Source organism: Furipterus horrens, unplaced genomic scaffold (genome assembly GCF_987537825.1).
Source record: "Furipterus horrens unplaced genomic scaffold, mFurHor1.1.pri manual_scaffold_4, whole genome shotgun sequence".
Taxonomy (NCBI): Eukaryota; Metazoa; Chordata; class Mammalia; order Chiroptera; family Furipteridae; genus Furipterus; species Furipterus horrens.
The window spans coordinates 163,319,025-163,344,573 of NW_028327174.1; the positions used below are offsets into that span (position 1 = coordinate 163,319,025).

Sequence of the window (25,549 nt, forward strand, 5' to 3'; positions counted from 1 at the left end):
TTAAAATTAAGTGACTAATGAAATTAAAGATTGAAATTCAATATGCAGAAATTTTAAATAGCTTCGGGGGGGGGACTTAATTATAAATTTGCATCCTCTAATATATGTATATAAATGAGTTTCATAAAGATACAAAAGACCAGAAAGTCAAGTGACAGTTAGAAAGATTCAAGTGTTTGGCTTTCCTAGCCAGGAGTCCTCTGAGATTCTGGAGAATGTGGCTCAGACTGTGTGTCAAGGTACCAGGTAATCAATCCATTTTAACTGAATTGACCTATTTTTTGAGGAAAGGAATTAAACTGTTTCAATCCACTGTAGATATAATCAAAGTCTGTTTTGTCACCCCTGAGTCCCAAGCATCAGGGACACTCCTTGGCATTTAGTATATATTTGAGTGGATAAGACAAATCAATAGGAAGATATTCTTTCAAATATTGGGATGAAATCAGGAAAGAAAGCCATCGCACTACAGCAATAAGTCATATATGGTGTCAAGAAGGAAACAGGAAAAGAAAATTCCGAATCTGGGCTGAGATCTGGGCTGGAACATGGGAATCTTTGCATATATATCTGGAAAGCATTTGCCAAGCAAATATTCATACAACCTAAGTCAAGCAAAATCCATGTAGAAACTACTGAAGTTGTTGATCATGTTCTAGAGGCAAATACTCTTTAAAAATATGCAACTAAAACATGGATGTTACAAAGTCCTAGTTCCTTAAGTCAACAAACATTTATTTATTGCTTCCTATTTGTAAATAAGATGAAAGTGCAGGAAAAGAGTGAAACTAATACGAATACAGTATGATCCTTGCCCTCAATAGGTATATAGTCTTACACCGATGTGTTGCTGTGAACAGCTGTAACAAAAGACAAAATGAAATCCATCTGTATTAAATCAGGATAGAAATAACCATCTAAAGGTATAAAAAGGAAGGAATAATTCGTTCTGTTCTAGAAAACTGGAGAAGACTTCACAGGAAAGAGGACATTTGGGTGCATCTTACCACTAAAAAGTAAATCAGTAAGTCCAAATCACCCCAAAAAGAGAGTGAGATGATAAACCATTCTGAGAATTCAAGGGCAATTTCTAGATAGCTGAAAAGCAAACCACAAAATTCTAGCAGCTTGAACAGTGAAGGCCAGAGGAACATGGGAAGACTATCACCTCTTCTGTGGTCTCCTTAGACCCTACCCCCATAATCAGATCACCCTGTCCTTTGGGACCTGGAAAAGGAAAACCAGTCAGAGGCATAGTTTAGTCTCTTGGAGTGAAAAGGTTGCGCTCTTATAGAGGGAGTTCCTGGGAAAGGAAAAACCTGCACTTCTCCTGTTTCTAGTTACTACTTAGCCTGGCTGTGTCACAGCACACACCACACCACATCATTGTAATTGTCTATTCTCTCTCTCTCTCTCTCTCTCTCTCTCTCTCTCTCTCTCTCTCTCTCTCTCTCTCTCTCCATTAGCAGATGCTTGAGAGTACAGACCTCCCTTTTCATAACTGTTTTCAGGACACCTAAAAGAGTGGCTATCCTGGAACAGACAGTAAGTGCTGAATAAACAAATGGATACCAGAACCTCCATCAACAACAAACACACTCACAGACTGCCTGTCCCAGGCAGTGCACTGTGCCAGATGCCAGAGGCATACAAGCCCTTAAAGGCTTAATAATCTATTTGGGCAGACAGTCCACATGCATAAAAGAATAAACAACAAGAAATGAGAAGCACTTGCTGCTAATGTACAGTATAGAGAAAGGATTGCTAGGAGTTCAGAAGAAAGCAGTTATCCAGCCACCATTCAAAGTAACCCTAAGGAGTGTGGCTAGGCACACGACAGTCACCTGAAAGACCAAACAGAAGTCAGTCTAAAGCATTGCAGCTCCTACAGACTTGGGAAAGAATTGCTCTGTGCAGAGCTTTCTGGCCAAAGAAGAAAGTGGCCCTGCTGGTGGGGATGTCAGGCAGACAGGCCCAGAGAGACTCAGAGAGGTGCAAATGGCGCCACCTAGAGGACGGTTTTCATAACAGCAGAAAGATTATGATTTCTTTAATTGAAAGAAAGGTTTTATCCTGGTGTGAAATAGAGCACCTTCTTCTGAAACAGAAAATACTCACAATGCAAAGCCACAAAACTGATATTCTAGATATAACTGATATGTCTTTAGTACCTCAGTGACATCTTTCCATTATTACCCTCAGAAATGTGTCCAAGTGAGCCTCAGACTAATCAAATGTACCAATTTAATGTTTATCAAAGGCCAACATTTTCACAGGAAACCTTGTACTTACAGTACAAAGGCCATCCAAGTACCACCAGACTGTAAGGCCCTAAAAGGCTGGCCACACAGAAACAGTTTTTACACTGAGTAGACCAGTGTTTCAGCCACCAAAGCCATTTACTAATGTTTGATGAATGAACGAGCAAATGAATGAATATGTACTGAAATCAGATACTAAGGAACCAGGTCACCCAAAATTATGATCAAATCCTTCTGGCATCCAAATGAAGAAGGACAACTTAGCAAGTATAGCAGTTTCCTTCCTGCCCTGAAATTACAAGTTGGAGCCTCCTTTCCCCCAAGACTCTGCCTTTGCTCAACTTCCACTTAAGACCCAGGGCGCAAATTGGTGGTCTTTAGCCTGAAGAAGTGTTGCTTGTGACTCAATGGTGCTTTTGAAAATTTTGAATTAGCTGTTAGAACTTAAACAGCAAGAGATTCACAGAGAAATCGGGGTTTCGGTTTCCTGGTCAAGATCCGGCAATCCCAGGTCTATATTCCCACATGACAACCATTCCCCACCACCTGATTTACTCTCCATTGTTCTAAAACCTGAACCAACTTATTTAGTAACATGCTGTATCTGTGAGCATTCCAGGTGGGTACTCTAAGGCAGGTAGCAAGATGGGGATTGGATTTGGGAATTAATTAGATAGTTGAGACAATTGATTTCTTTTCCATTCTTTGTTTCCATGTTTCCAAATCAAGTAATCATTTATCCCATTCTACTCATCTTCCTTCGATAATTTCTCAAGTAAAGCTCAATAAGGGCAGGATTTTTGGTCTGTTATGTTCACTCCTAAATTCAGCACTTAGAATAGTGTGTGGGATATAGTAGATGCTTAATAAACGCTTGTTGAGTGAATGAAAAAGAGATCCTCCAATCAAAGAGACTGCATATTGGCAGTCTGCTCCTTTTCTTTTTTTTTCTTAGCCAGATGGTACCCACCAAAGTTGACTCCCTCTCTAAATCATTCCTTGTTCCTGTGCTTCCAAATTTTGCTCAAGTGAGTTCCTCAAGGAAAATTTGACATCACTAGGACATCAAGAAAGCTGGGGATGCAACATTTTTGTTCAAAACCCAGATGAAAACATGTATTAATTCCACCTAAATCGACTTTACAGGAAGGTTAATATTCCTGACACAACTTCAGTTCAAGTAATATACATGTTACATATTGGAGATCATGACACAAGATATAGTCAAAGTTAATTGCGCAATGTGTGATAAATTAATGAGACACAGCACATGTTGATGAAAATACATAAGTAATTAAATATGTGCTGTGCTACTTTCTCAATTATTGAAATGGTCTTGATATTAACATTTCAATCAGTTACTATCCTTGTAAATATTTTCAATCTGCCATTCTGAATTCCGTCAAGATATAAGAGAGCCAATAGCTTTTCAATTTTAAATAGGAATATAAAATATTGTTTCCTGACCACAAATTACATATAATGGTATCTCTCATTTTATTTTTTTCTTTCTTTCTATTCCTATCTCTTAGGCCTACGACAGATCTATTTGAGCTACAAAAATTTCCAAAATCCCTTTTAAATTTGTCAGTGTACGTCCTTCTTTTCATCCTCATACAAATTCTTAACCATATTTGGGGTGAGTACTTTGGACCATATAGAATGGGGCCTGGAATAGGGTGAGGTACTATTTTGTTCTTGTTACCTTAGGCTCCAATATGGCTCCACACAGAACTATCAGTGAATCTCCCTTTATTTAAAATTTTGATAATTTGTTCTTCATTAGTTTTTGCATTAATTAAAAAAAAATTTTTGCCTGAAAGTATTATGTATCTTGATTACTAAGCGGTTTGGTGGTCTCTCAAATTTTGGCCCCAAGGCAAATGTCTCACTTGCCTCACCCTATCCTGGCCCTGGGAGCGAAGTTGTACAGGAACTGGCATACAGGTGGAGAATTTGTCACTCTAGAGAAGGAATCTGCTGCTATTCTTTAGAATTTCAAAATATAATTTGGGCCTGTGGAACTGGAACAAAAGAACAGGGTTAGGAAGCCATTGATTGTCCAAATTTAAGCAGAAGCTCCCACGGCCTCTCCAAAAACACATATTATCAGAAAAAGCATATCCCCCTGAGTGAAAAGTGCAGAAAATATTACATACTTTCAGCTCACTATTTGGCTTACATTAAGAGGCAAAGACCATGGTATATTGAGATTTAAGAAGCCATTTGACCCAAGGAATGTATTTTAAATCCAGAGAACATTTCTTTAAAATAAAGCATACTCAAAAGCCAATCTAGAAAAGGGTAAAGGTACAGGTGTGCTGATTAGGGAGGAGTGATATAGGATCCCCACACTTCTGCTTCTTTCCTCTTCCTTCAGGCCATTTTCAAAACATCTGAGCTAATCCAGTTGGCACATTTTCCAGCCCAGTCATAATTAGAGGGTTGAAAAATTTATCCAGATTCTGCAGGCAATAAATGCAAAGTTCAAGTACTAGAAATGCAAAATTCAAGTAGTAAAACTTGAATTTTCTCATTTTCAGTTTTTTATTCCTGATGCCTCCTGTCTTTAAACTAACCAAGTCCTCAGGGAAGTTATATTTGGTCTCCAGCTTTCCTAATCTCAGTATTTGTCATCTTTTTGGAGAAGGTCAATGGTTCCTTTAATCTTTTACCTGTTTTCAAGAAGCCCATAACCCACTGATAATAAATCACAGCACCCTTGCAGGAGTATTTATATTTTCAACGAGATCAAAGCCCCAGGTTCAAATACAGTTCTGACCCTTGGCTGCACATTAGCATCACCTGGGGAGACTTTAAATAATACTAGATACTTGATGCTCACCACAAATATTTGGATTTAATTGGTCTGGGGTGAGGCTTGTTATATATTTAGGTTTGGGTTTTTTTTATGCCCTCAGGTATTCTAATAAGCAGGCAAAGTTGAGAACAACTGAGTAATAGTAATAAAGCTAATTACATACGTGCAGGACTCAGCCAGTAAGTGGATAATGCAGTCATAATTACCTACTCCAGCTGGGAGGTGCGGCCAGTCTTGCCGAACACAGGGCCTGTGCTCAGCTCAGGGTTCCATGGAACCAAGCTGGCTTGTCCTGACCCCACCCACTGTCCCATCAGATCTTTAGATATTTTTTATTTCCCTTTTCCCCTCATTATTTTCTTAAAACTTTTTTCAATGGTGAATGTCCTGGGTGTGGGGGAGAAGCTCAGAGAACACAGGAAAACATGTAGAAGAAAGGAACTGAACAACAATAAAATAAATTAAAAAGAGAGAGAAAGAAAATGAATGTTATTCATAATCCTACCACCCAAAGATAATTGTTGTTTACATTTTTTGTTAGGTTTTGAGTCCTTTCTATTCAGATGGATAGACATGAAATTATTTACAAGTTGAAATAATAGAGTACATACTGGTATTTATTTATTTATTTTAGTAATACAGGCATATGGAAAAATGCTCAAATACAACAAAATTTTACACAAGAAGTCTCCCTCCTCCTGCCAACCCACCTCTCAGCTCCCCACAGGCAACCAGTGTTACCAGTCTTTTGGCAGACTTCCAGAAATATCTATGCATATACAGACATATATTTATTTATCTTTTAGTTAGAAAAATTGTTGCATACTATACAACCTATTCTGTAATTTACTTTTCCTACTCACAATATATCTCAGAGATGGGTCCATATCAGACTTTTTTTTTTTTTTTTGACATCACATAGTTTTCCGTTGCAGATGTCCCACAATTTCTTAATCAGTCCATTTTTTGTAGGTATGTATTTGTTTCAAGTGTTGTGCTACATTTAAAATAAATATTTCTGTATTTAGTTCTTTGTTCTTCCCATGAATTTTTTATTTATTAAATGTGATTCTAAATTATTTTAGTGCTGCTTGATGTTCCATTGTATAACTTTATAATAATCTGTTCATATATTACTGAATTGTTAGACATTTATGTTGTTTCTGATTATTTATCATGATGAATCATACTGCAATAAACAATATTTGTGTGACTCTCCATGTCCCTCAAATAAATTCAACAGAGTAGCATTGCTGGTCCAAAGTACATGCACCTTTTAAGGCCTTTGATATATAGTGCCAAACTGTTCTCTAGAGAGTTGGTAGCAATTTATATCCTACCACCAATGTATGAAAAGTCTCATTCCCCAATCTTTGTTAAACTACAAGTACTAATTTTAAAATTATGGCGTTGATTTTGGGTCAAAATACACGTTGTGTTTTTTTTCTAACTCTAATCTTTCTTCATCATTATAAACTACTGAGACTTTTTTATAAACCTATGTCTCTATCTAAAAATCATTATAAACACTATTTTAATTGAATAATAATCCATATAAAGCTAATTTTAAAAAAACTTTAAAATCCTTTTATTTGGGGGAATTTATATAATACATAAAATTCCTAATTCAGTGAGAAGTCTATTTGGTGGTACATCCAAAAAAATTTCAGGTTTTCTTTTAACACAAATCCACAAGACCCATAGTTTGGCTACATCTTGAGTCTGCTCTATATGTATTTCCAAAACTTCATTCTGAAGATGTGAAACGCCTTTTTAAGTTTGCGACTAGGGGTGTAGGTTGCCCAAAACAAATAAAAATTGTACTGGCTAAGCCTCCCCTTTCATTCACAGGGAGCCAAAAGTAAGGATCAGCTTGTTCAGCTGCATAAGGATTAGACCTAAACAGTGACATTTTGCAGGGATCAGGGGAAAGATGTTACCAATTACTCAGAGAAAAAAATTGCTCCCCAGGAAGATAAGATGTTCTATTTAATATATACCTTCTCAAGCCACAGGCTACATGCTGCACTTTTGCTTCTGTACCTGTAGGAAAAAATATCCAAATATAGTACATTTCAATTGGTGTTAGAAACTAAGAGCCCGATTAAGTGAGGGTAAAGCAATTTCCTAGGAATTCTTTCAGAAGATTCACTGTCTAATTCTTTTCAAAGTCATCACACACCATTTCTCTTGGACTCTATGTCCTGCCAAGTGATGAATATCCGAAGGTCTGAAATCACTCAAATGCACCTAAATTATAGTTAGAACTTACCTGAAGTACATACCTTTTAAGATTTTTTTAGTCAGGCCTGCCTGGAGAATTTTGAGGCATGTGATGGAATGTGAATGAGACAGCAGATTGCTCAGATGCCTGTTGTTGGCTCTGAAATGCCACCTGAGCCATGTGTGTGTCTTTCCACATGGGTGGGCACAAGGCAGCCAGTTCCACTCACTGCAATTACAGGCCTACAGATCCTAAACTTCTTCAAGGCAGAAAAAGAAAGGTAGCTGAGAATTATTCTCCTTTCTTCTCCACGAAGAATGCTTCAATGGCAGCTTGATCCGTGAGGTTTTGGTGCCCTGACTAAATAGAAGGCAAACTACTGATAAAATGGTAGGAAAATAATTTGTCTCCTCAATACATCTTATTCAATTTATTTCCATTTCATTTCTTCTTGGGCCACATTTGTCGATCTGGTAAAATAGACATGTCATGAAAAGGCTGCTGTTAGGTCACCAAATGACTTAACCTCAAACCCTCTGAGCACATCATGGGTGCCCCTCCTGATATGTCTTAGGATTGGAGTTAACAGGCCTGGTATTAGGGTAACAGGGGCTAATTGCGCAGCAAGAAGGGAGGGAGGGCCATGCTAGTTTGCCCATTGGAGCTTGACAAGATAGATCCCACTATAAGTCCTGTCCAAGACAGTATTACACAGTGCCTAAGGATTAGAGCTACATGAGCTCACCGTTCAAATAACTTCATTCATTTTTTTCATCATTTTTATTCATTCATGTATTCATGCAACTCCCAGTTGGTAGCAAGGCAGCACACAGCAAGAGGAAGGAGACTGTGACTGGAAGGGCTGGAGTTAGGATCAGGAAAGCTGGCCTCAAGGCAAGAAGGTTGCAGCCTGGGCTCTAGTGCCTGGGACAGGCCACATGCCCTGGAGAATTAGGTTCAAGGGAGGTTAGCAGAACAGAACTCAGGGGCAAGGATCAAATCTGGTGCACTGCCTCAAAGGGGTTTTCATCACAAAGTGACCTAATGCTGATTCCCCCCAAATGGGGCTCAACAGTGAGTCTCAGACTGGTCCTGGGAGCTGGAGATGGGCTATTTCTGTGCTGGCCACCAAATGGTCCCAAAAGGAAAGAAAAAACAATTATTTCCAAACAGAATCAGCAGAGTGACTTCCAGTTCTGGATTTCATTAAAACCAATTTCCAAAAACTATGTCTCTTCAAAGTTAACCATGTATAATTTTTTGTCTATTCCTCAAATGCTTTTCTGAACTTAAAAAGAAATAAAAACCCACTGATATATTGTTTTAAAGCTTCACTTGCAGGTGAATTTTTTTTAGAAAACAACTGTAAAATTATTGGTATTGGTTCCAGGATTATACAATATGCATCCCCAGAAAAAACATTTCCGGGACCCTTCATATTTTGTTTGGATTTTGTTAGTAATTAATAACTGTGTTAAAGTTTTTTATGAAAAATGGAGCAAGTCAAAAGGAAAGGAAGAAGGAGAAAACTTGTTATGAAACCTGAGGCTATATGACTGCAAAGAAAGAACATGGAATAATAGTACTTCCTGGTCTCGGTATAATAGTTGAGGCCATGTTCAGAGTAGAAACCATGTTTATTTTCATATTTTATAATATTATTTTATAATTAGAAAACAACGCACGCTTATTATATAAAATTTAGAAAATACAAAAAGTATAATGAAGGACAGTAAAGTTACTCTGAAGCCAAGTATGAGATATTTATCGTCGTCGTCGTCGTCGTCGTCGTCGTCGTCGTCATCGTCGGCAGCCGTCCGTCTCGAGAGACGATGGTGTAGCTTCTTAAGAGTCTATCTGCACCGCCGAGAATGGCTGTGCAGTCCGACTCGGGAGTGACACGGTATCTGTCTCCTCCCGTGTTGAATCGACATCTTGCGATGACGCTGAAGCTACAGAGCCTGGGCAGGGTGATATGGAGGGTCTGCTGTTGCCCATGCAGCAGACCCCCCCTCTCTTCGCAGCTGAAGGGTCCAAGGGAAAGACGGAGTCAATACAGCTTGGCTTCAGGTGCGCCGCAGGAGTTGCCGGTGTTGACTACAACGTCAAACCGCCTTAGGGACTCCGGCTCCGGATTTTCTGTCGGGGTTTACTCCCTTAGCCTTTCCCCTGAAGAGGTATGCCGCAAGGCAGCGGAGGTTTTTTGGAGTCAGAGTTTTCCTTCTCTGATGTACCCTGACTGGAAGATCGAACCAGCGACACTTAGCTCGCAGGCCGACGCTCAATCCACTGAGCTAAACCAGCCAGGGCCAATGAGATATTTATATTTATATAAATATATATATATACCACTTGCTCTTTTTTACTTAGTAACCTAGTATATTTTCTCATCCTTACATATTTTATAACATGATATTATTTCATCATATGAGATTATAATAATTGATATTCACCTTTCTCCCCTTGGCGCATATCTAAGTATTGACTCTTTCCCCTCACTCTTATAAATAGCACTGTCACAAACATCCTTGTGTAAGTCTTTATGAGAACCTCTGAAATGTCATCCCAGTCAGAAATGTAATAACTTGGGCAAAGAATGCAAATTATATTATAGACTATTTTTATAGATATGTTTCAAAACTAGAGAGTTATCAAAATATAGAGATAGTCCTGTTTCTTCATCTTAAACTCCTTAATTCTTACCATCTGCCAGTTTGTGCTCTGTTCATCCTCATGTCTCCATCCTCCCACCTGGCTTCTACTGATCACATGGTGTTTAATCTGGAAGGAATACCACCCAGTAGTGCAGGGCAAACAGCAGAGCAGCCAAGACCCAGGCGTGAACCACTGGAGGATACTGAGTGTGCACTGTAGGAGCCATTCCAGCATAGGACTGTCAGAGAAGGCACAGCTGTGGATCAGATACAGCATCCTCAGGCCCAGCAGGATCTGTGGCAATTCAGGGTTACTGAAGGAAGTTCTAGCAAAAGAAATGAGCCAGCTGTGTGGAATCTAGAATGAGTGCTACTGAGGAATTAGATAGAGAGGAATTACACATAAGATCTGTCTATGAGGTTACCCCGGCTAGAGTTCAGAGGCAGAGATTTGGTCTGCAAGATCAAAAAGTGGAAAGAGACCAGGGAGCAAGGAAGGAGGTGTAGGCCTGGGATCATACTTATGGAATGAGAAAAAGTTCTTACTTGGGACTCCAATAAATGAATAAATGATCTCAAATATAGATCCCATTTAGGAGAAGGTATGTGAGTTAAATTAGGCTAAGTTTCGCTTCAGTAACAAAGAAAACCCTAAATATAAATGGTTTAAAAGAAAATTTTATTTCTTCCTTATGCTACATGGTCATTGCTCATCAGCAGGAGGGCTCCAATCTACCTCGTCCTCATTCGGAAATCCCCGGTTAATGATCTATATCATCTACAGTTGTGGCCCTGGGAGCAAAAGGACTGGATAGCCTTGAATCTGTAATTAAATGATTCCGCTCACATTTCCTTGGCCAGAGCAAATCACATGGCCATGCCTAACTTTAAGGGGCCATGTTCCTAGACAGAGGTAATGAACTGGAAATCTTGGTGAGCACTGACAGTGGGGGCCAGGTAATAACCAAAGCTAAGTTCTAAAGAGGAGGGAAGATTCAAGATGTATTTACAGCTTACCTGGAGTCCTAACTCCTCTTTCATCTGGAACCCAAGTGGAACTTAGGTTTCAGCAGACTGGGAATCCTGTTCCAGGTGACCTTGAGAAGGAGCCACAGAGACATGGCAGGTAGTGATTCTGGGAGAGGGTGCAGTTAGAGAAACCACAACAGCTGCACCTTGAGTTCATGACCAAATAGGATGAATTTTAGTATGTCCAGGCTTTCAGGGTTGCCATCTTACCTATTTCTCAAATTTGTACTTTTATAAAGTTAGTGGCAAACTGATGCTCCCCAAACAAACGTGTCATGATTTAGTCCTCCTGGGATGGTGGGGGAGGGGGAAGCATCTGTTTGCATCCAGATATGTAGTAGTAAATGTCAAAGCGCTGAATGACATCATAAGACATGCTTATCTGATACATTTGAGGACACTTGTTCACAGCAATTAAATTGGCACCCAAGCAGCTTATTCTGGTGATGATGACAAAATGACAGGAATTGTTTCTGGAGGAGCTTCCTAGGCTCCTTTCAACCCCCAAGTATTTCTAGAACACCTGCTGGGCCTTTGGGAGTGTGCAGGGTACAGCCTCTGACCTTCAGCAATATACCAGCAAGATGACAGGAGAAAGTAAGCCCTCGCTTGGTATTCATTTCTAACATAGTTCAAATTTTAGAGGATCTTGTGAAGCTTCACAAATACGCTAATTTCACATTCAAGTGAACAAGAAAGAAGCTTGCTCTTTTTTTTCCCTTCATAATAAGCTTTTCTAAAGGAAGTGATTTTTATATTAAATTAGAAGTAGTTTATCCAATCTAAAGTAAGGAGAGGGAATAATCAAGTAAATTCCATGGAAATATATATATATTTTATTATAGCACCATGCAAATGTCATGTCAGCACACACAGCGAGTGTGAGTTATACACACTTTCCAACACTTAACACGTTTTTGCTAATTAGCAGTATGCAGTCTACAAGGCAAGCTTCCTAATTGATTTGCAAAAGGTTAGAGTTATCAAAAAGGGCTTCATAGTCAACACCACGCTTAATTCTTGGATGGATTCTGGTGAAGTGCATGACCTGAACAAGCATGTGGTTCAATTTGTGTCTGCACAGGATCACTTAAATAGCTGGATGCCGAGGGGTAAGTACTTGCACGTCTTCACAACGCGTGACAATTAAAGTCCCTAGAACTTAGTTTAAGGTTCCTCACAATGTCTTATTCCCTTTGTAAAAAAAAAAAAAAATGTTCAACTACAAGCACCATTATAAATTCTCCCCTTGCAAAAAAAAAGGGTGTATATATTATAAATAAAATATTTGAGGATTTAGAGCAAATTTGCAATGTTAAAAATAATGTATTTCCAGAAAAACTTTTGTGACTGATTTCTTGAAGTCATTAAAATAGAAAAAAATAATGTCCTTAGAGGCAGTCTTCTAGATGTTCGTGGTCAATTCAACTAATTTGACCAAAAGTAAGAAGTCATAATTTATAATGTACTTCATTATTTATACAATTTTTATGTGACAAATTTCATTCATACTAGAAAAATATCTCCTTTCATGATTTAAGAAGGCTCATGAAAGGGTTAAAATGATGATGCATCCACCCCACAGTGACCACTGTAAACTGAAGATAGTCAAGTTTTGTCCTATGTGTCCCTATGTCCTTGAGCCCAAACCACTGAGAACGCAGCAGGAGTTGGGACCCTCAACAAGTCAAAAATGAAGCAACTAACCTTTCACATGCCTTGCTACTTAAATAGTTCATGGTTTGGAGAAAAAGATACAGCTTAAAAAATTGCAGGTTTTTAAGTATGGGTTAATTCTAGTCAAGAAGTAAAATACTTTTAACAGCCTAATGCAATAAGACTTTTCTTAAATATACTTTATTATTTTAAGAAAATGGTCCTGATTTCTCATATTCTCAGCTGAGCCTTTAAATTTCTTCCTTTTTTTTTTTTTTTTTTTGTTGTTGTTGCTTTTAGACGGTGACTATTCTAATTTTGATCCTTGGGTTACTGAATATAAACTCTCCTCCTATTTGCCCATCTTTCAAACTGTATTGATGCATTTTGTTTGGTGGAGATTTATTTTTCTTTTAAAAATAATTGTCAAGCATTGATGACAGTGTGAAGAAATAGGCATTCTCTTATCTTATAAATTGGCATCACTTTTCTGAACAACAATTTGGTGACACTAGAAAACTTAAAAAATAAATGAATAAGTAAAAGCCTGAAAAACATGTAAATCCTTTGACCTAGTAACGACATGTCTAGGAATCAATCTAAGAGTCAACTATTAGGGAACTGGCTAAATACATTACGCTATATCTACATGATGAAATATGAAGTAACCATAAATAATCACCTATATATATACACACAATATAGTACAAAATGTATGCGAAATAAAACACATTGCTAATAAAAAAGCAGGCTATCAGACAATGTAAACAGAATGATCCTAATTATGTTTTTTTTACTATACATATATATATATATACTATATAGTATATATAGTACATATATATAGTATATATATAGTATATATAGTACACACACACACAAAGTGTGTGTGTGTGTGTGTGTGTGTGTGTGTGTGTGTGTGTTTGGAAGGCTGTAACCAATATATCAATAGCTATAATCTTGGAAAGGGGGTTGTGGGTGATTTTACTTGATACTTTCTGCTCTTCTGTATTTCTGAAGTTTCAAAAATAATGTATTTTGCTCTTGAAATTAATATATATTTAAAGTACATTTATTAGACATACAGCAATGTGAATGTACTTAATGCCATCGGTCTGCATAATTACAAATGGTTAAAATGGTTATGTTATATTCTATGTTATGTATATTTTACCAGAATAAGAAGTTACATTTATTAGAAAATATAGGTGTCCTTACATTTTGAGGTGACTTTTTAGATACACCACCAAAAGTATGATCCATGAAAGAAAAAACTGGACTTCATTAAACTTATAAACTTCTCCGAGAAGGACAGTGTTAAGAATGAAAAGATAAGCCACATATCGGGAGAAAATATTTACAAAACACATATCTGATGAAAGACTGATACCCAAAATAGAGAATTCTTCTTTTTTTTTTTTTTTCAGATTTAATGTGTTTTATTGATTAAAATATTACATTTGTGCCAATTTCCCTTCCCTCTGCTCCCCTCCACCCGGTGGCCTCCCTCCCTCCAGTTGTCCCCCCCTTTTAGATTATGTCCATTAGTTGTGCATACAGTTCCTCCCAACCTCTCTCCGTCTATTCCATTCCCTCCTACCATGATCCCCAATTCCTATATCATCTCCGTCCCTCTCCCCACTCCCCCTCCCTGTTGACCTCCCCCCAATATGCTTCCCGTACCCACAGTTCCTTTTCCACTCTCGTTGCCTGTTTAGTTTGCCTTTGTTTCATCTCCCTAGCTTCTGTTTTTTAAACCAGTCCCTTTAACATCTCATATAGCAGTGGTTTGGATCTAATGAACTCTTTCAGTTTTATTTTGTCCTGGAAACACTTTCTCTGTCCTTCTATTCTGAATGACAATTTCGCTGGATAGAGTATTCGTGGTTGTAGGTTTTGGATTTTCATTACTTTGAATATTTCTTGCCAGTCCCTTCTTGCCTGTAGGGTCTCCCTTGAGAAGTCAGCTGATAGTCTAATTGGGACCCCTTTGTACATAATTCTTTTCTTCTCTCTTGCTGCTTTTAAGATTCTCTCTTTATCTTTAATTTTTGACATTTTGATTATAATGTGTCTTGGAGTGGTTCTCCCTGGGTCCAGTCTCTTGGGAACTCTCCTTGCTTCCTGGACCTGCAAGTCTATTCCCTTCCCCAAGTCTGGGAAGTTCTCCTTTATTATATTTTCACTCAATTTTTCAAGTTCTAGTTCATCTTCCTCACTCTCTGGCAAACCAATGATTCTTATGTTGGGCCTTTTATAGCTGTCCCAGAGGTTTCTGATCCTCTCATTGTTGCTTCCCATTTCCTCTCTCTGCATTGGTTGACTGCTTGTTCCTTCTCCATATTCCAGTTTGTTGAAATGAACTCTGGATTTTTTTTCCTCACCATCTGTCTCGTATGTGGTTTTGTTCCTTTCGTTATGAATGTTTTTCGCTTCTTTCTTATCTTTTTCCAAATCTTTTGTGAATTCTGTAAGCCACCTGATAACAATGGCCCAGAACTGAGCCTCTGACAGATTTCTTATCTGTTCATCTGTCAGGTTCTCTATCTGTTGCCTGGTGAGCTGTGCTACTGGGATTTCTATAGTTGTCTGCCTCATTTTGACAGATGCGTTTTGTTTTCTTGGGCTGGCTGTAGGGGGCAGTGCCTGTGTACGCGTCACAATTCAGCGACCGGCGCCTGTCTGCGACCTATTTCGCAGCCCTGTGGTGCTTTCTTTGGGGGTGGGTGTCCAAGATGGATTCACACAGTTATTCAGCTAGGAGACCGGGATCCGTCCTCCCGCCCCCCCGGGCCTCACTGTTCAAGGCGATGCGGTGGCTGCTTTCCCCAGCGCTGGGGTCACGCACCGCCAGGGGCTTGACTGCCGCCGGGATTTTTCGCCGCCCCGCAGCTCCGCAAACAGCTTTGCCCTCTTTAACTCTTACCTGCCCAAATGGCACCACTGGTTTATAACTTCATATGTTGGGCTTCCGTGTAGTTTTATTTTCTGGAATTTCTAGTTATCCTTTGTTTTGAAGTAGTTGTATTCCTCTCTAGTTGTAGAGGGAGACCTAGCGTGTCCGTCTAAGCCTCCATCTTCTAAAATAGAGAATTCTTAAAACAAAAAGAAAACAGATAACGGAAATGAGCAGGAGATCTGAACAGATCTTTTAATCAAGGAAGACAGATAGGCAGCCAATAAGCATATAAAAAGATGCTCAACATCATATGTCATGAGAGAGTGCAAATTTAAAAAAACAATGAGAAACAACCACCTACCTATTAGAATAGCTAAAATCCAAAACACTGACAACACCAAATGCTGACAAGGATGTGGAGCAACAGGAACTCTTACTCAGTGTTGCCATTCATGGCTTGTGGGAACGCAAAATGATACAGTCATTCTGGAAGACAGTTCAGCAGGGCCTTATAGACCTTAAGACTCTTACCATACTATCCAGCAGTAGCATTCCTTAGTATTCTCCCACATGAGTCGGAAACATATGACCACACAAAAAACCTGCACAGGGATGTTTATAGCAGCTTTCTTCATAATTGCCACAACTTGGAATCAACTGAGACTTGGATAAACTGTGGTGCCTCCAGACAATGGAAAGAGGAGCTATCAAATCACAAAAGACATGGAGGAAATTTGCATGCATATTGTTAAATGAAAGAAGCCAATCTGAAAAGGCTACATACTGTATGATTCCAACTCTATAACATTCTAGAAAAGATAAAACTATGGAGACAGTAAAAAGTTCAGTAGTTTCCAGGTTTTCAGGGAAGGGGGGAGCACAAGGGATTTTTTAGGTCAGTGAAATTATTCTGTGTTATACTGAAATGGTGCATACATGTTATTATACATTGGTTAGAACCCATAGAATGAATAGTACAACAAATGGACCCTAATGTAAACTATGGGCTTTAGTTAATAATGTACCAATATTGTCTCATTAACAAAAATTAAGCAAAAATATATTAAAATGTTACTTATCTTGAAAAAATATATACTTATTAATCAAAATAAAGGTCACTATTTTTAGTCACAATTCTTCTAAAATATTTATTTCCATTTCCATAGTTACCCCTCAGTTACTTGGGGGTACAATTCAACTTTTTATTTTAATAAATCAAAATATGCACAGCACACACAGGCTATCATCTAAACTAATAAGATAAGCAATTACTAAAGCTACAGTGACTTGAGGTTCAATCTTTACTTTCAGCAAGTTTAAATCCATCTTCTGTGATTTTTTGAACCTTATGTATTAACTGAAAATGTTGCTTGCTGATAAAACTTACTCATATGCTATTGCTGAATGTACAAGTCAACATGCCAATACAACAAAGATAACCACACGTTTGAGGATTGCAATGTGCCAGATGTTCTCTGGAAAAAAATATATACACAACTAACAAATCTCACATAACAGACATCTGAGAATCTGGACACTTCATATCACTGTTTTGAAGTATTTCATGAATATCTTGAGACAACTGTATCAAAACTTCAGCATGATTTAATTTCGAGTCACCAATTTTGCTTTTACTAACATCAGAAAGTTATGGCGACAGTGCCAATGCCAGGTCTGCTTAATCTGACTTAAGAGTTTAATATAACTTAACTTTAGAAGCTCATACTACCCTAAAATTAATACTCCAAGCTAATTTATGGTGTCTGACAGCAATCTCTACAAATTTCCAAGCACATAATTTTCACATTATGTGATTCAGATGGGATCACTGATTCAGTAAGAGTCCCAAGTCCCATCATTTTTACACTTTGATTAAATAATTTCACTATCTTGAATAAATAATCCATATCACAGTTTGAGAATATGATTTCTCAAGATTCTGATAAATGTTTCAGAAGAAACGAGGGCAAAACAGTCACATGAACAAATCTTAAGAGTTCTGTCATTTCTGATGATAATACAACATTAGGAAAAAGAAAAACTAAGATGCCAATGGTATTAGTCTAACATAAATATATGTATTTTATTTGTTTGTTTGTTTGTTTATTTATTTATTTTTAGAGAGAGGGGAAAGGAGAAAGAGAGGGAGAGAAACATCATTGTGTGGTTGCCTCTCACTCGCGCCCCAACTGGGGACCTGACGTGCAACGTAGTTATGTGTCCTGACTGGGAAATGAACCAGCGACACTTGGTTCGCAGGCCGACAATCAATCCACATAAATATATTTATTGTTCTCTGTGAAGACTCACAGAGATGTAATTTTCACAACATGGAAGCAAGTTGAGACTTCAGGACTGGGACTGGGATGGAGGAGGACTCTTCTAACTGGTCACTGAGATAAGTATTAATAGTATGAACAGCAGTCTCGAGTGTTGTGGCTGAATCAGTCTTGATTCACATTTGTTCATGTCAAGGGATCTGCTCAAGTGCGTGGATTATAACTGACGGGACCGTCTGGGATGGTTACTACTCAGAGATGCTTGGGTTCATGAGGCTTCTGAGTTTTAATAAAAAATTGCTCATCAGGTGAAAAAATATGAGCATAGGAGTTAATTTTTGAAGGACCAAACTGGGCACTTTGGGAAAATTCCAAGCATGTGGCATGGAATTGAACCTAAGACCCTAGGCCCCTCCGAGAATCTAGAGTGGAATCGGGTAACCAAAACAGAAAACCAGTCCGTTCTGTAAAGCAAACACACATAGTTCAGAGTCCCACCACTAATAAACATGGGATTGTAGTGAACTCACTACTATGGTCACTGTGTGCCTTGGCTCTCTGGTCCTTGACAAGTCTAAGAAACCAGGCAGTGATAGTAATGTTAACTTTGTTTTCATGCACTTCTCTTTATCTGACATTAAAATACTAACTTTCTCCATGGAGAAAAACAGAGTCATCAGACTTGCAAACTGTCATGAGAGAGATTATTCACATTAGATATCAGTCCTTGGGTTTCAGACTTGCCTGGAGCTATGCATTTTGAAATACCAGATACTTTCTCATATAAGTTGGCAAGTCATTCAACCTTCTGTTTGATGTTGTAATCAGGTAGTTGATGTTATAGATCAGTATACTCAAACCTTATCCTACACGGAGTGCTGACATTGGCATGAAACAGCTTGTTAAATTTGGCACTCTTTATTGTACATTTGGCCTGCTAAACAAGTATTATACAAAGGGAAGCTGCATCATATCTTAAAATTATAGAAGTGTAGAACTGAAGGAGACACCACTAAACATCTAACCCTGCACTCTCATTTTACACGTGTTCCCCCAAACACTGTAAAATCTGAGAGGTCAGGGACAATGTCCTACTCATTTCCGCCTAATCAACACAACCTGCTCCTTTATACTTGGCATGCAAAATAATTAATTTTTTTTTTTTTTACATTACAACCCTTCTGAGAAGAAACACTTCTGTTTATTGCAAGGATGTCTGCTCCCCAAGTCCCTCATGATAAGGCAAAAGTCCCCAGGAGTGTGGTGCTTACTATGTCTAAAGGGTTGATCTTGCTTACTATTGCCCCAAAATTAGAGAGAGAATACTAGCCAGTTCCCCGACGGGTCTTTCATTGCCCCACAGTGGGTCCAGTGCAAGGCCTCATTTATCTGCTAGCCTTCCCTAGTTCTCCACAGGTACCACGTGCAATCTATTTTATAAGACTGGTCACTGTGGCAAAGGGTACCTGTACAGAGCCAGATGGAGGATGTATAGGTCCCCGGAATGGAATGTTACTGATTTTCTCTTCTAGTGCATGCTTCTCAGGCTCTTTAGCATTCAGCTGCCTTTGGCCAGTGAATTGGCTGCCTTCTTGGGTGTGACAGATTGCTAACTCTCCCAGGCCAATTCACAGCCTGAAGATCTCCTTAGCTAAACGAAGGAGAAATGTTGATGGTAGCCTTGCCAGTCAGTTTTGAGTGTCATTGATGCCTCTGAATAGTAAAAGGGTAGGGCCTCATTAGAGGAGTCTTTTCTCGTTTTTTTAAAGACTGTTCTCTCATAGAAACTTTTGGTCGTGTCCCTTCTTACAATGATTTCTGCTTCTCTGCAAATATCTCTTTTCTATTCACTTGCTCTAAAGCGGGGCACCTTGGTCATTTTCATAGTATGTGGCCCTGTCACCCTGACCATCACTGATGGGATGAATCACTCCCAGGCATAGTGGATTGATCGGGATCCCTTCCTGAGGATTTAGAATTAGGGCTGAGATTTCCATCTCAGGACTTAATTGGCCTCTTGAGTTAAGTGATGAAAACTCTCAGGAGCTGTGGCACAATTATATTTAGCCATGTTGGTTTCCTGATGCTTATAGCCAAAAGTACTATTGACTTAGGACCAATCTACTTCTAGTGAGTAAAGAAGAGGGTGAGAAGGGAAGCTAACATAATGATGTGTACAGTCTTGTGCTAGGCAATTTGTATTTATTACTCTGAGAATACTTTTCTTAGTAAAATAAAAATTGGTTCAATAATATAATCATGGATCTATGTCCTTATCGGAACCCTGACACATGTTCAAGACTTAAATATCAGTGTCCATCAAGTATAACCATAGACTGTGAATTTATCTTTCTCATTCTAAACCATTTCTGAAATATTTATTGTTGTGGACAAATACTGATTTTGGCTTCCTAGTATTTTCATTAATCTTTTTGTACCTAAATCCCTGATTTTCCTTGAGGAAACTGTTCTCTATGGATTTAGCCATGATTAAAAATGACCTACCTCTGGAATTTACAGTTACATGAACCAATAAAAATCCCTTTGCTAAAACAAGTTTGAACTGGGTTTTTGCCACTTATCACTTAAAGAGTCCTGTTTAATATACTAACTAAAAGCACCTGTAAACGTTATCAAGGGGCTCACTTATTTCCTCTGTAAACTCTTTGATTCAGCTCTAAGGCTTCCCCTATTTCCCCACTCTCTCCTGCCCCACCCCAAAAAGCCTGCTCTGTGTGTGTGTGTGTGTGTGTGTGTGTGTGTGTGTGTGTGTGTGTGTTCCAGCAGGTTTTAAAATGCACATCACTTAAGAGACAATATGGCTAGTCATTTTTCAGGCTCAGCTAATAAAAGGTATTCCAACTGCTTGGTTGAAAACTGCTTTATCAATCTCTATATCTCTTTTTTCCTCCGAGTAGAAAGTGCCATAAAAGATATGTCAAAGCATGAATCTTGGCATGCCATCAAAGCAAGAAAAAATACAGTTTATAGTTCATTTTCATATGTGTTATTTCATTTAATCTTTAAAATATAAAGGAGATGTTGTCTTTTTTGAGGGGGTTGTTTTATTTTGTTTTCCCCCCCTACAAAATACTTTTAAGTTTCATCAAGGAGATGTTGTCTTTATTACTGCGATGAAAACAGATTCGAAGAAGTTTAGGGAGTCACTAATAGATCCATAGTAATGGCTCAGCCTCACATAGAAGAGTGCTTCCAATATGCCAAACACCTTTCAAGTTTTAATCCAATGTCTGAGACATTACATTACATTTGATTTTATATATGTAGAAACTAAAGCAAAAATGTCAAAGAACATGCCCAAGGTCATATTATAGACATGTGCTATTCCATATCTGCTAATCAGCAAAACCAGAACTTGAATTCTTCTGATCAAGTCAAAAGACTTTTGTGTAGACAGTATCATTAAATGTAGCAACATGGCAAAACCCAACAACTGGAAATAAGAATGAACTTGACCACATGAGGAGCTCATCCAAGGAGTCTGGAAGCCTCATTTTTTCTTAGCCTTCTAATAATGATGCACAAGAATTTATGCATTTTCCATTAAAATTTCACAATTTTAACAACTCAAACTAAACTAATTTACAGGCCAGTACATGTGATTAAAATATTTTAGAATTTTCAGATGAAGTATTTTTCCAGATCTTTAAAATCAGTTAATATACTATATGACCCAGTCTTTCCATTTTTAAATCTAGTTTTAAGTCAAATTTAAAATTATTATTAAGCTTACCTTTGAAGAATTATTTCATGAGTAACACACGACATCTGTATAGATAATAAAAAATATAATGATATATTTCAAAGAGTAAAAGCATTCTTAAAGAGTTAATTGGACCAGAGGTGTGTGTATACGTCTGTGCGCGCGCGTGCACGTGTGTGTGTCTGTAAAACTTTGAAGCTTTAAATTTCTCCGATCAGCAACTGCCTATAAAGAATAGATTTGGGTTTTTAGTGATTTTTTTTAAAGTAGGATTATAAATGATACCTGCTAGTTAGAGCAATCTGACTTAATAGTAACATCTCAAAAAAAATTGTTTTTACTGAGTTTTTATTATTACTTTTTTTAATGTTTCTCCATTTTTCCATTTATGAAAAAAAATAATGACACTAATTTTTGTACATTTATACAAAAAAATAATGAATTTGTCATAAAAATCTCTATGGTAGACCTACATGGTAATTCCATCATCCAGAAAAGAAAGACTGGTGTCCACTAGCTAACCTGATAGTCTCTTAGGTTAGACTTGGTACTTTCCAACTTCTGTCCCAAAAAGTAGAGGCCAGGGTACAGGGGGATCCATACCCAGGGCTAAGCCTCAAATCAGGTCAGCCAGAGAGAAAGGTCAAGCCAATGAACTGGGCAGGGAAGTAAAAACAAGTAGAAGACAAAAATATAGGAGCAGGGACAGCAGAACTGAGCAGCATCTGGAATGAATTGCTGCAAGGTAAACTGTCACAGAAAGAAGATTCCCCAGGGGCAGAGCCTTAGGTGCCTTTCTCAGAAAGAAGAAAAATCTACTACAGAGTGTGGGTTATGACATTGTTCTATAGTAGAATTTTGCTTGAGTTCAAATAAGGAAATTTTTGTTTCCCATTTTCAAAAACATTTTACTTTGGAAAATTTCAGACACAACAGTAGAGAAAAGAAAATGATAAATCTTCAGGTACCATCACCCCTCTTCAACTGTTGCCATAATTTTGCCAATCTTCTTTCTTTTATCCTCCCCTCACTTACTCATTTATTATTTGTGCTGGGATACTTCAAAGCATATTCCAGACATCAGGCATTTCATGTTCTTCATTAGGCATCTCTAACTGGTGCTTCAGGAAGTATTTCTAATTGATAAGTAAATTGAAATTTTAACATCTTTCACGTTGTATAATACCACATTTATATTAAAGTTCCTTGACTGTCTCAAAGATGTTTGGTTTGTATCAGGATCCTAACAAGATTTACGTGTTCATTTCAGTTGTTTTGCCTCTAATGTTTCTTTTATTCTAGAGTAATTCCCCTTGCCCAGCTGCCCGCTTTCTGTCTTTGATTTGTTGGAGAAACTGGGTCATTTGTCCTGTAGAGCAACATCCCATATTTTGGGTGTAACTTGTTCCTCCATCTTTCTGATTTCCTGTAAACTGGAATATATATATATATATATCTATAGATAGATAGATAGATAGATAGATAGATAGATAGATAGATAGATAGATATATTCCATAGCGCATCGCCACCTCCTCAGGCTGTTCTCCAAGCTGGCCTGCAGATTTCTCACTGAGTCCAGGTCAGTTTCCAAGGTCCGGACCATGCATCTCAGCTGTGTCATCTCCGCAGTTCCTGTCTCAGTGGTCTGCAAGGTGACCACTGTGGTGCTCTCCTCAATCTGCTGGGACCAGTACCTGTCCAGCTCCTCTTGGTTCTTCCTAGCCAGCTCACCATACTGGGCCCAGATGTCCACCATGATTTTGCTGAGGTCCTGAGATTTGGGGGCATCCAACTCCACAGTCAACCCAGAGTTGGCAATCTGGTTTTTGTAGACTTCCTCCTTGTGATTCTTCTTCCTGAAGAGCAGCTCCTCCTTGAGAGCCTTGATCTCTGTCTCCAACTTCGGCTCAGTGATGTTGGTGTTATCAATGACCCTTCAGAGCCCATTGATGTCATTCTCTACAGACTGGCACATGGCCAGCTGCATCTCATACTTGACTCTGAAGTCATCAGCAGCAAGATGGGCATTGTCAATCTGAAGAATGATGTAGGCATGGTCCACAGAATTTGCAAAGATCTGCGCCCTCAGGTCCTCAATGGTCTTGATATAATGCCCCCAGTCTCCGACCTCGGGTCCCTTCTTCTCCAGGTGTTCCAGAATTTTGCTCTCCAGTCTCCGATTATCAGCCTCCAGGCTTCTCACCCTCTTCAGGTAGAAGGCCAGGTGGTCATTCAGGCATTGCATACCCTCCTTATCACTCTGGATGCCCTCTATGTCCTCTAGATGCTGGGCCATCCCCACAGCCAGGCCCCCAAATCCCCAGCTGCCCCGCAGGCTGATGGAGTGGGACACCGAGATCTGGGGGCCTGAGGCCCTGGCGCCTGCATAGACACTGGCTACTCTGCTGGCCAGCAGAAGACCCACTGCTTGGGTGACTGCATGGAGCCCAGTGTCCAGCAATTTGCAGAGAAACTAGAGCATGTGCTGAAGCTCATGTTGTTCGGGGAGAAAGACGAGAAGCTGAGACTCAGGTTGAAGCTGCAGTCTAGAATGAACTTTCAGCCTACAAGGACAAATCTGAAAATATTTATTTAAAAGCAATTATTATGAAAATTTTATTTTTAAAAACCTTATTAACCAAATTAAAAACTAAAATTTTGACATTACTGCCAATTCTGTTACTAAGATTACTATTCTGCACGTTGCTTACATTGAATACATAGGGCCATCATATACAGTAGTAATTCAGGTTCTATATGGTATAATGCTACATAATGCCATTTACTGTGAGTGGTCTACAAATAAGCATTTTCCTGTTATTTTCTCCTCTTCTTTATACTATTTATTATTTCTGAATTAAAGTTGATTAATAATGAATATTACTGCGTATAATTTAAAATTACTCACCCTTGTAAAATGTTGACATATAAAGTCAGTATTCTGCTTTCCTCTATGATGAGAAGAATTCATAAATGAGAATTCTCTTTATATACACCTGGCCCAAATGGAAATAGGTAAGATTAAATACAATCCTTAAGCATTTATAAATTTAATAACACGGTTATAATATGCAAAACTACACATAACGGTTTATCAATTTTATAGGTATCAGAATTATGATATCTAATCTTGAGTATTCTGCCTTTTATCATTTAAATTTTATAGGATTTTTTGGCTCAAAAAATACATAATACATTTCCTAAATGTTTGCAGCTAATGTACTCTCATAATATTCTCATTAAATATAAACTATTATCCTATTCACATAATTATTTGAAAATTCGTATGTGCTTTGTACGTAATTTTAGTAGCTTTAAAAGTTACCATTAATTATCGTAGTATAATTAACTTACAGTAATAAATATGCATTTATTTCAGCTAATAGAATTTCAGTATATAAAGCATATAAAGGTACGTTTCACTTTAAATTATTTGTTGAATGTAAGCAAATATTTAGATAGTCACAGAAAATTTGAGTGATGGGTCTTATTGGCATAACTGAAGTCATTATGCTGATCATGTGTGATGGTACTTAACTGAATACATGCTCATTGGTCATGGTCAAGTTCAAAAATATGAGAAATGAGAGTGAAAGGAGTAATCAACTTTTCAGCCTTACAAAGACAAAGACTGAAGCCAGGGCAAAAGAGCAGATTTTGGCAGAATATCAGGCAGAAGCCAGCATAGCCAGCATAAGTGTAGCCCTAGTTGTTACATGAAAATATTATTCTTTTGAATAAACTTAAAAATAAATTAATTACTCTGTAAAAACTCCTAGACATTGGGACAGAAAAAGCAGCTAACATGTATTGAGAACTTAGTATCTAAAAGGTTATTGTGCCAAAAACTTTATATTGTGCCAATATAACCCTCCTGACAACCATGAGGTCAGTACCATTACTAAGCCCAGCTCAATAATGAGGAACTGAAAAAAATTGAGAAAAAGTTATATTCATTGTGGGAGTTCCACCCCCAAGACCTAGTTTCGTTTAATATGTGT

General features: G+C 38.1%; 1 pseudogene; it reads right to left on the reverse strand.

Annotated features, from left to right (window-relative positions):
* Window positions 1-10,082: 10,082 nt before the first annotated feature.
* Window positions 10,083-23,844, reverse strand: LOC150013205 (keratin, type I cytoskeletal 18 pseudogene; annotated as a pseudogene).
* Window positions 23,845-25,549: the final 1,705 nt, after the last annotated feature.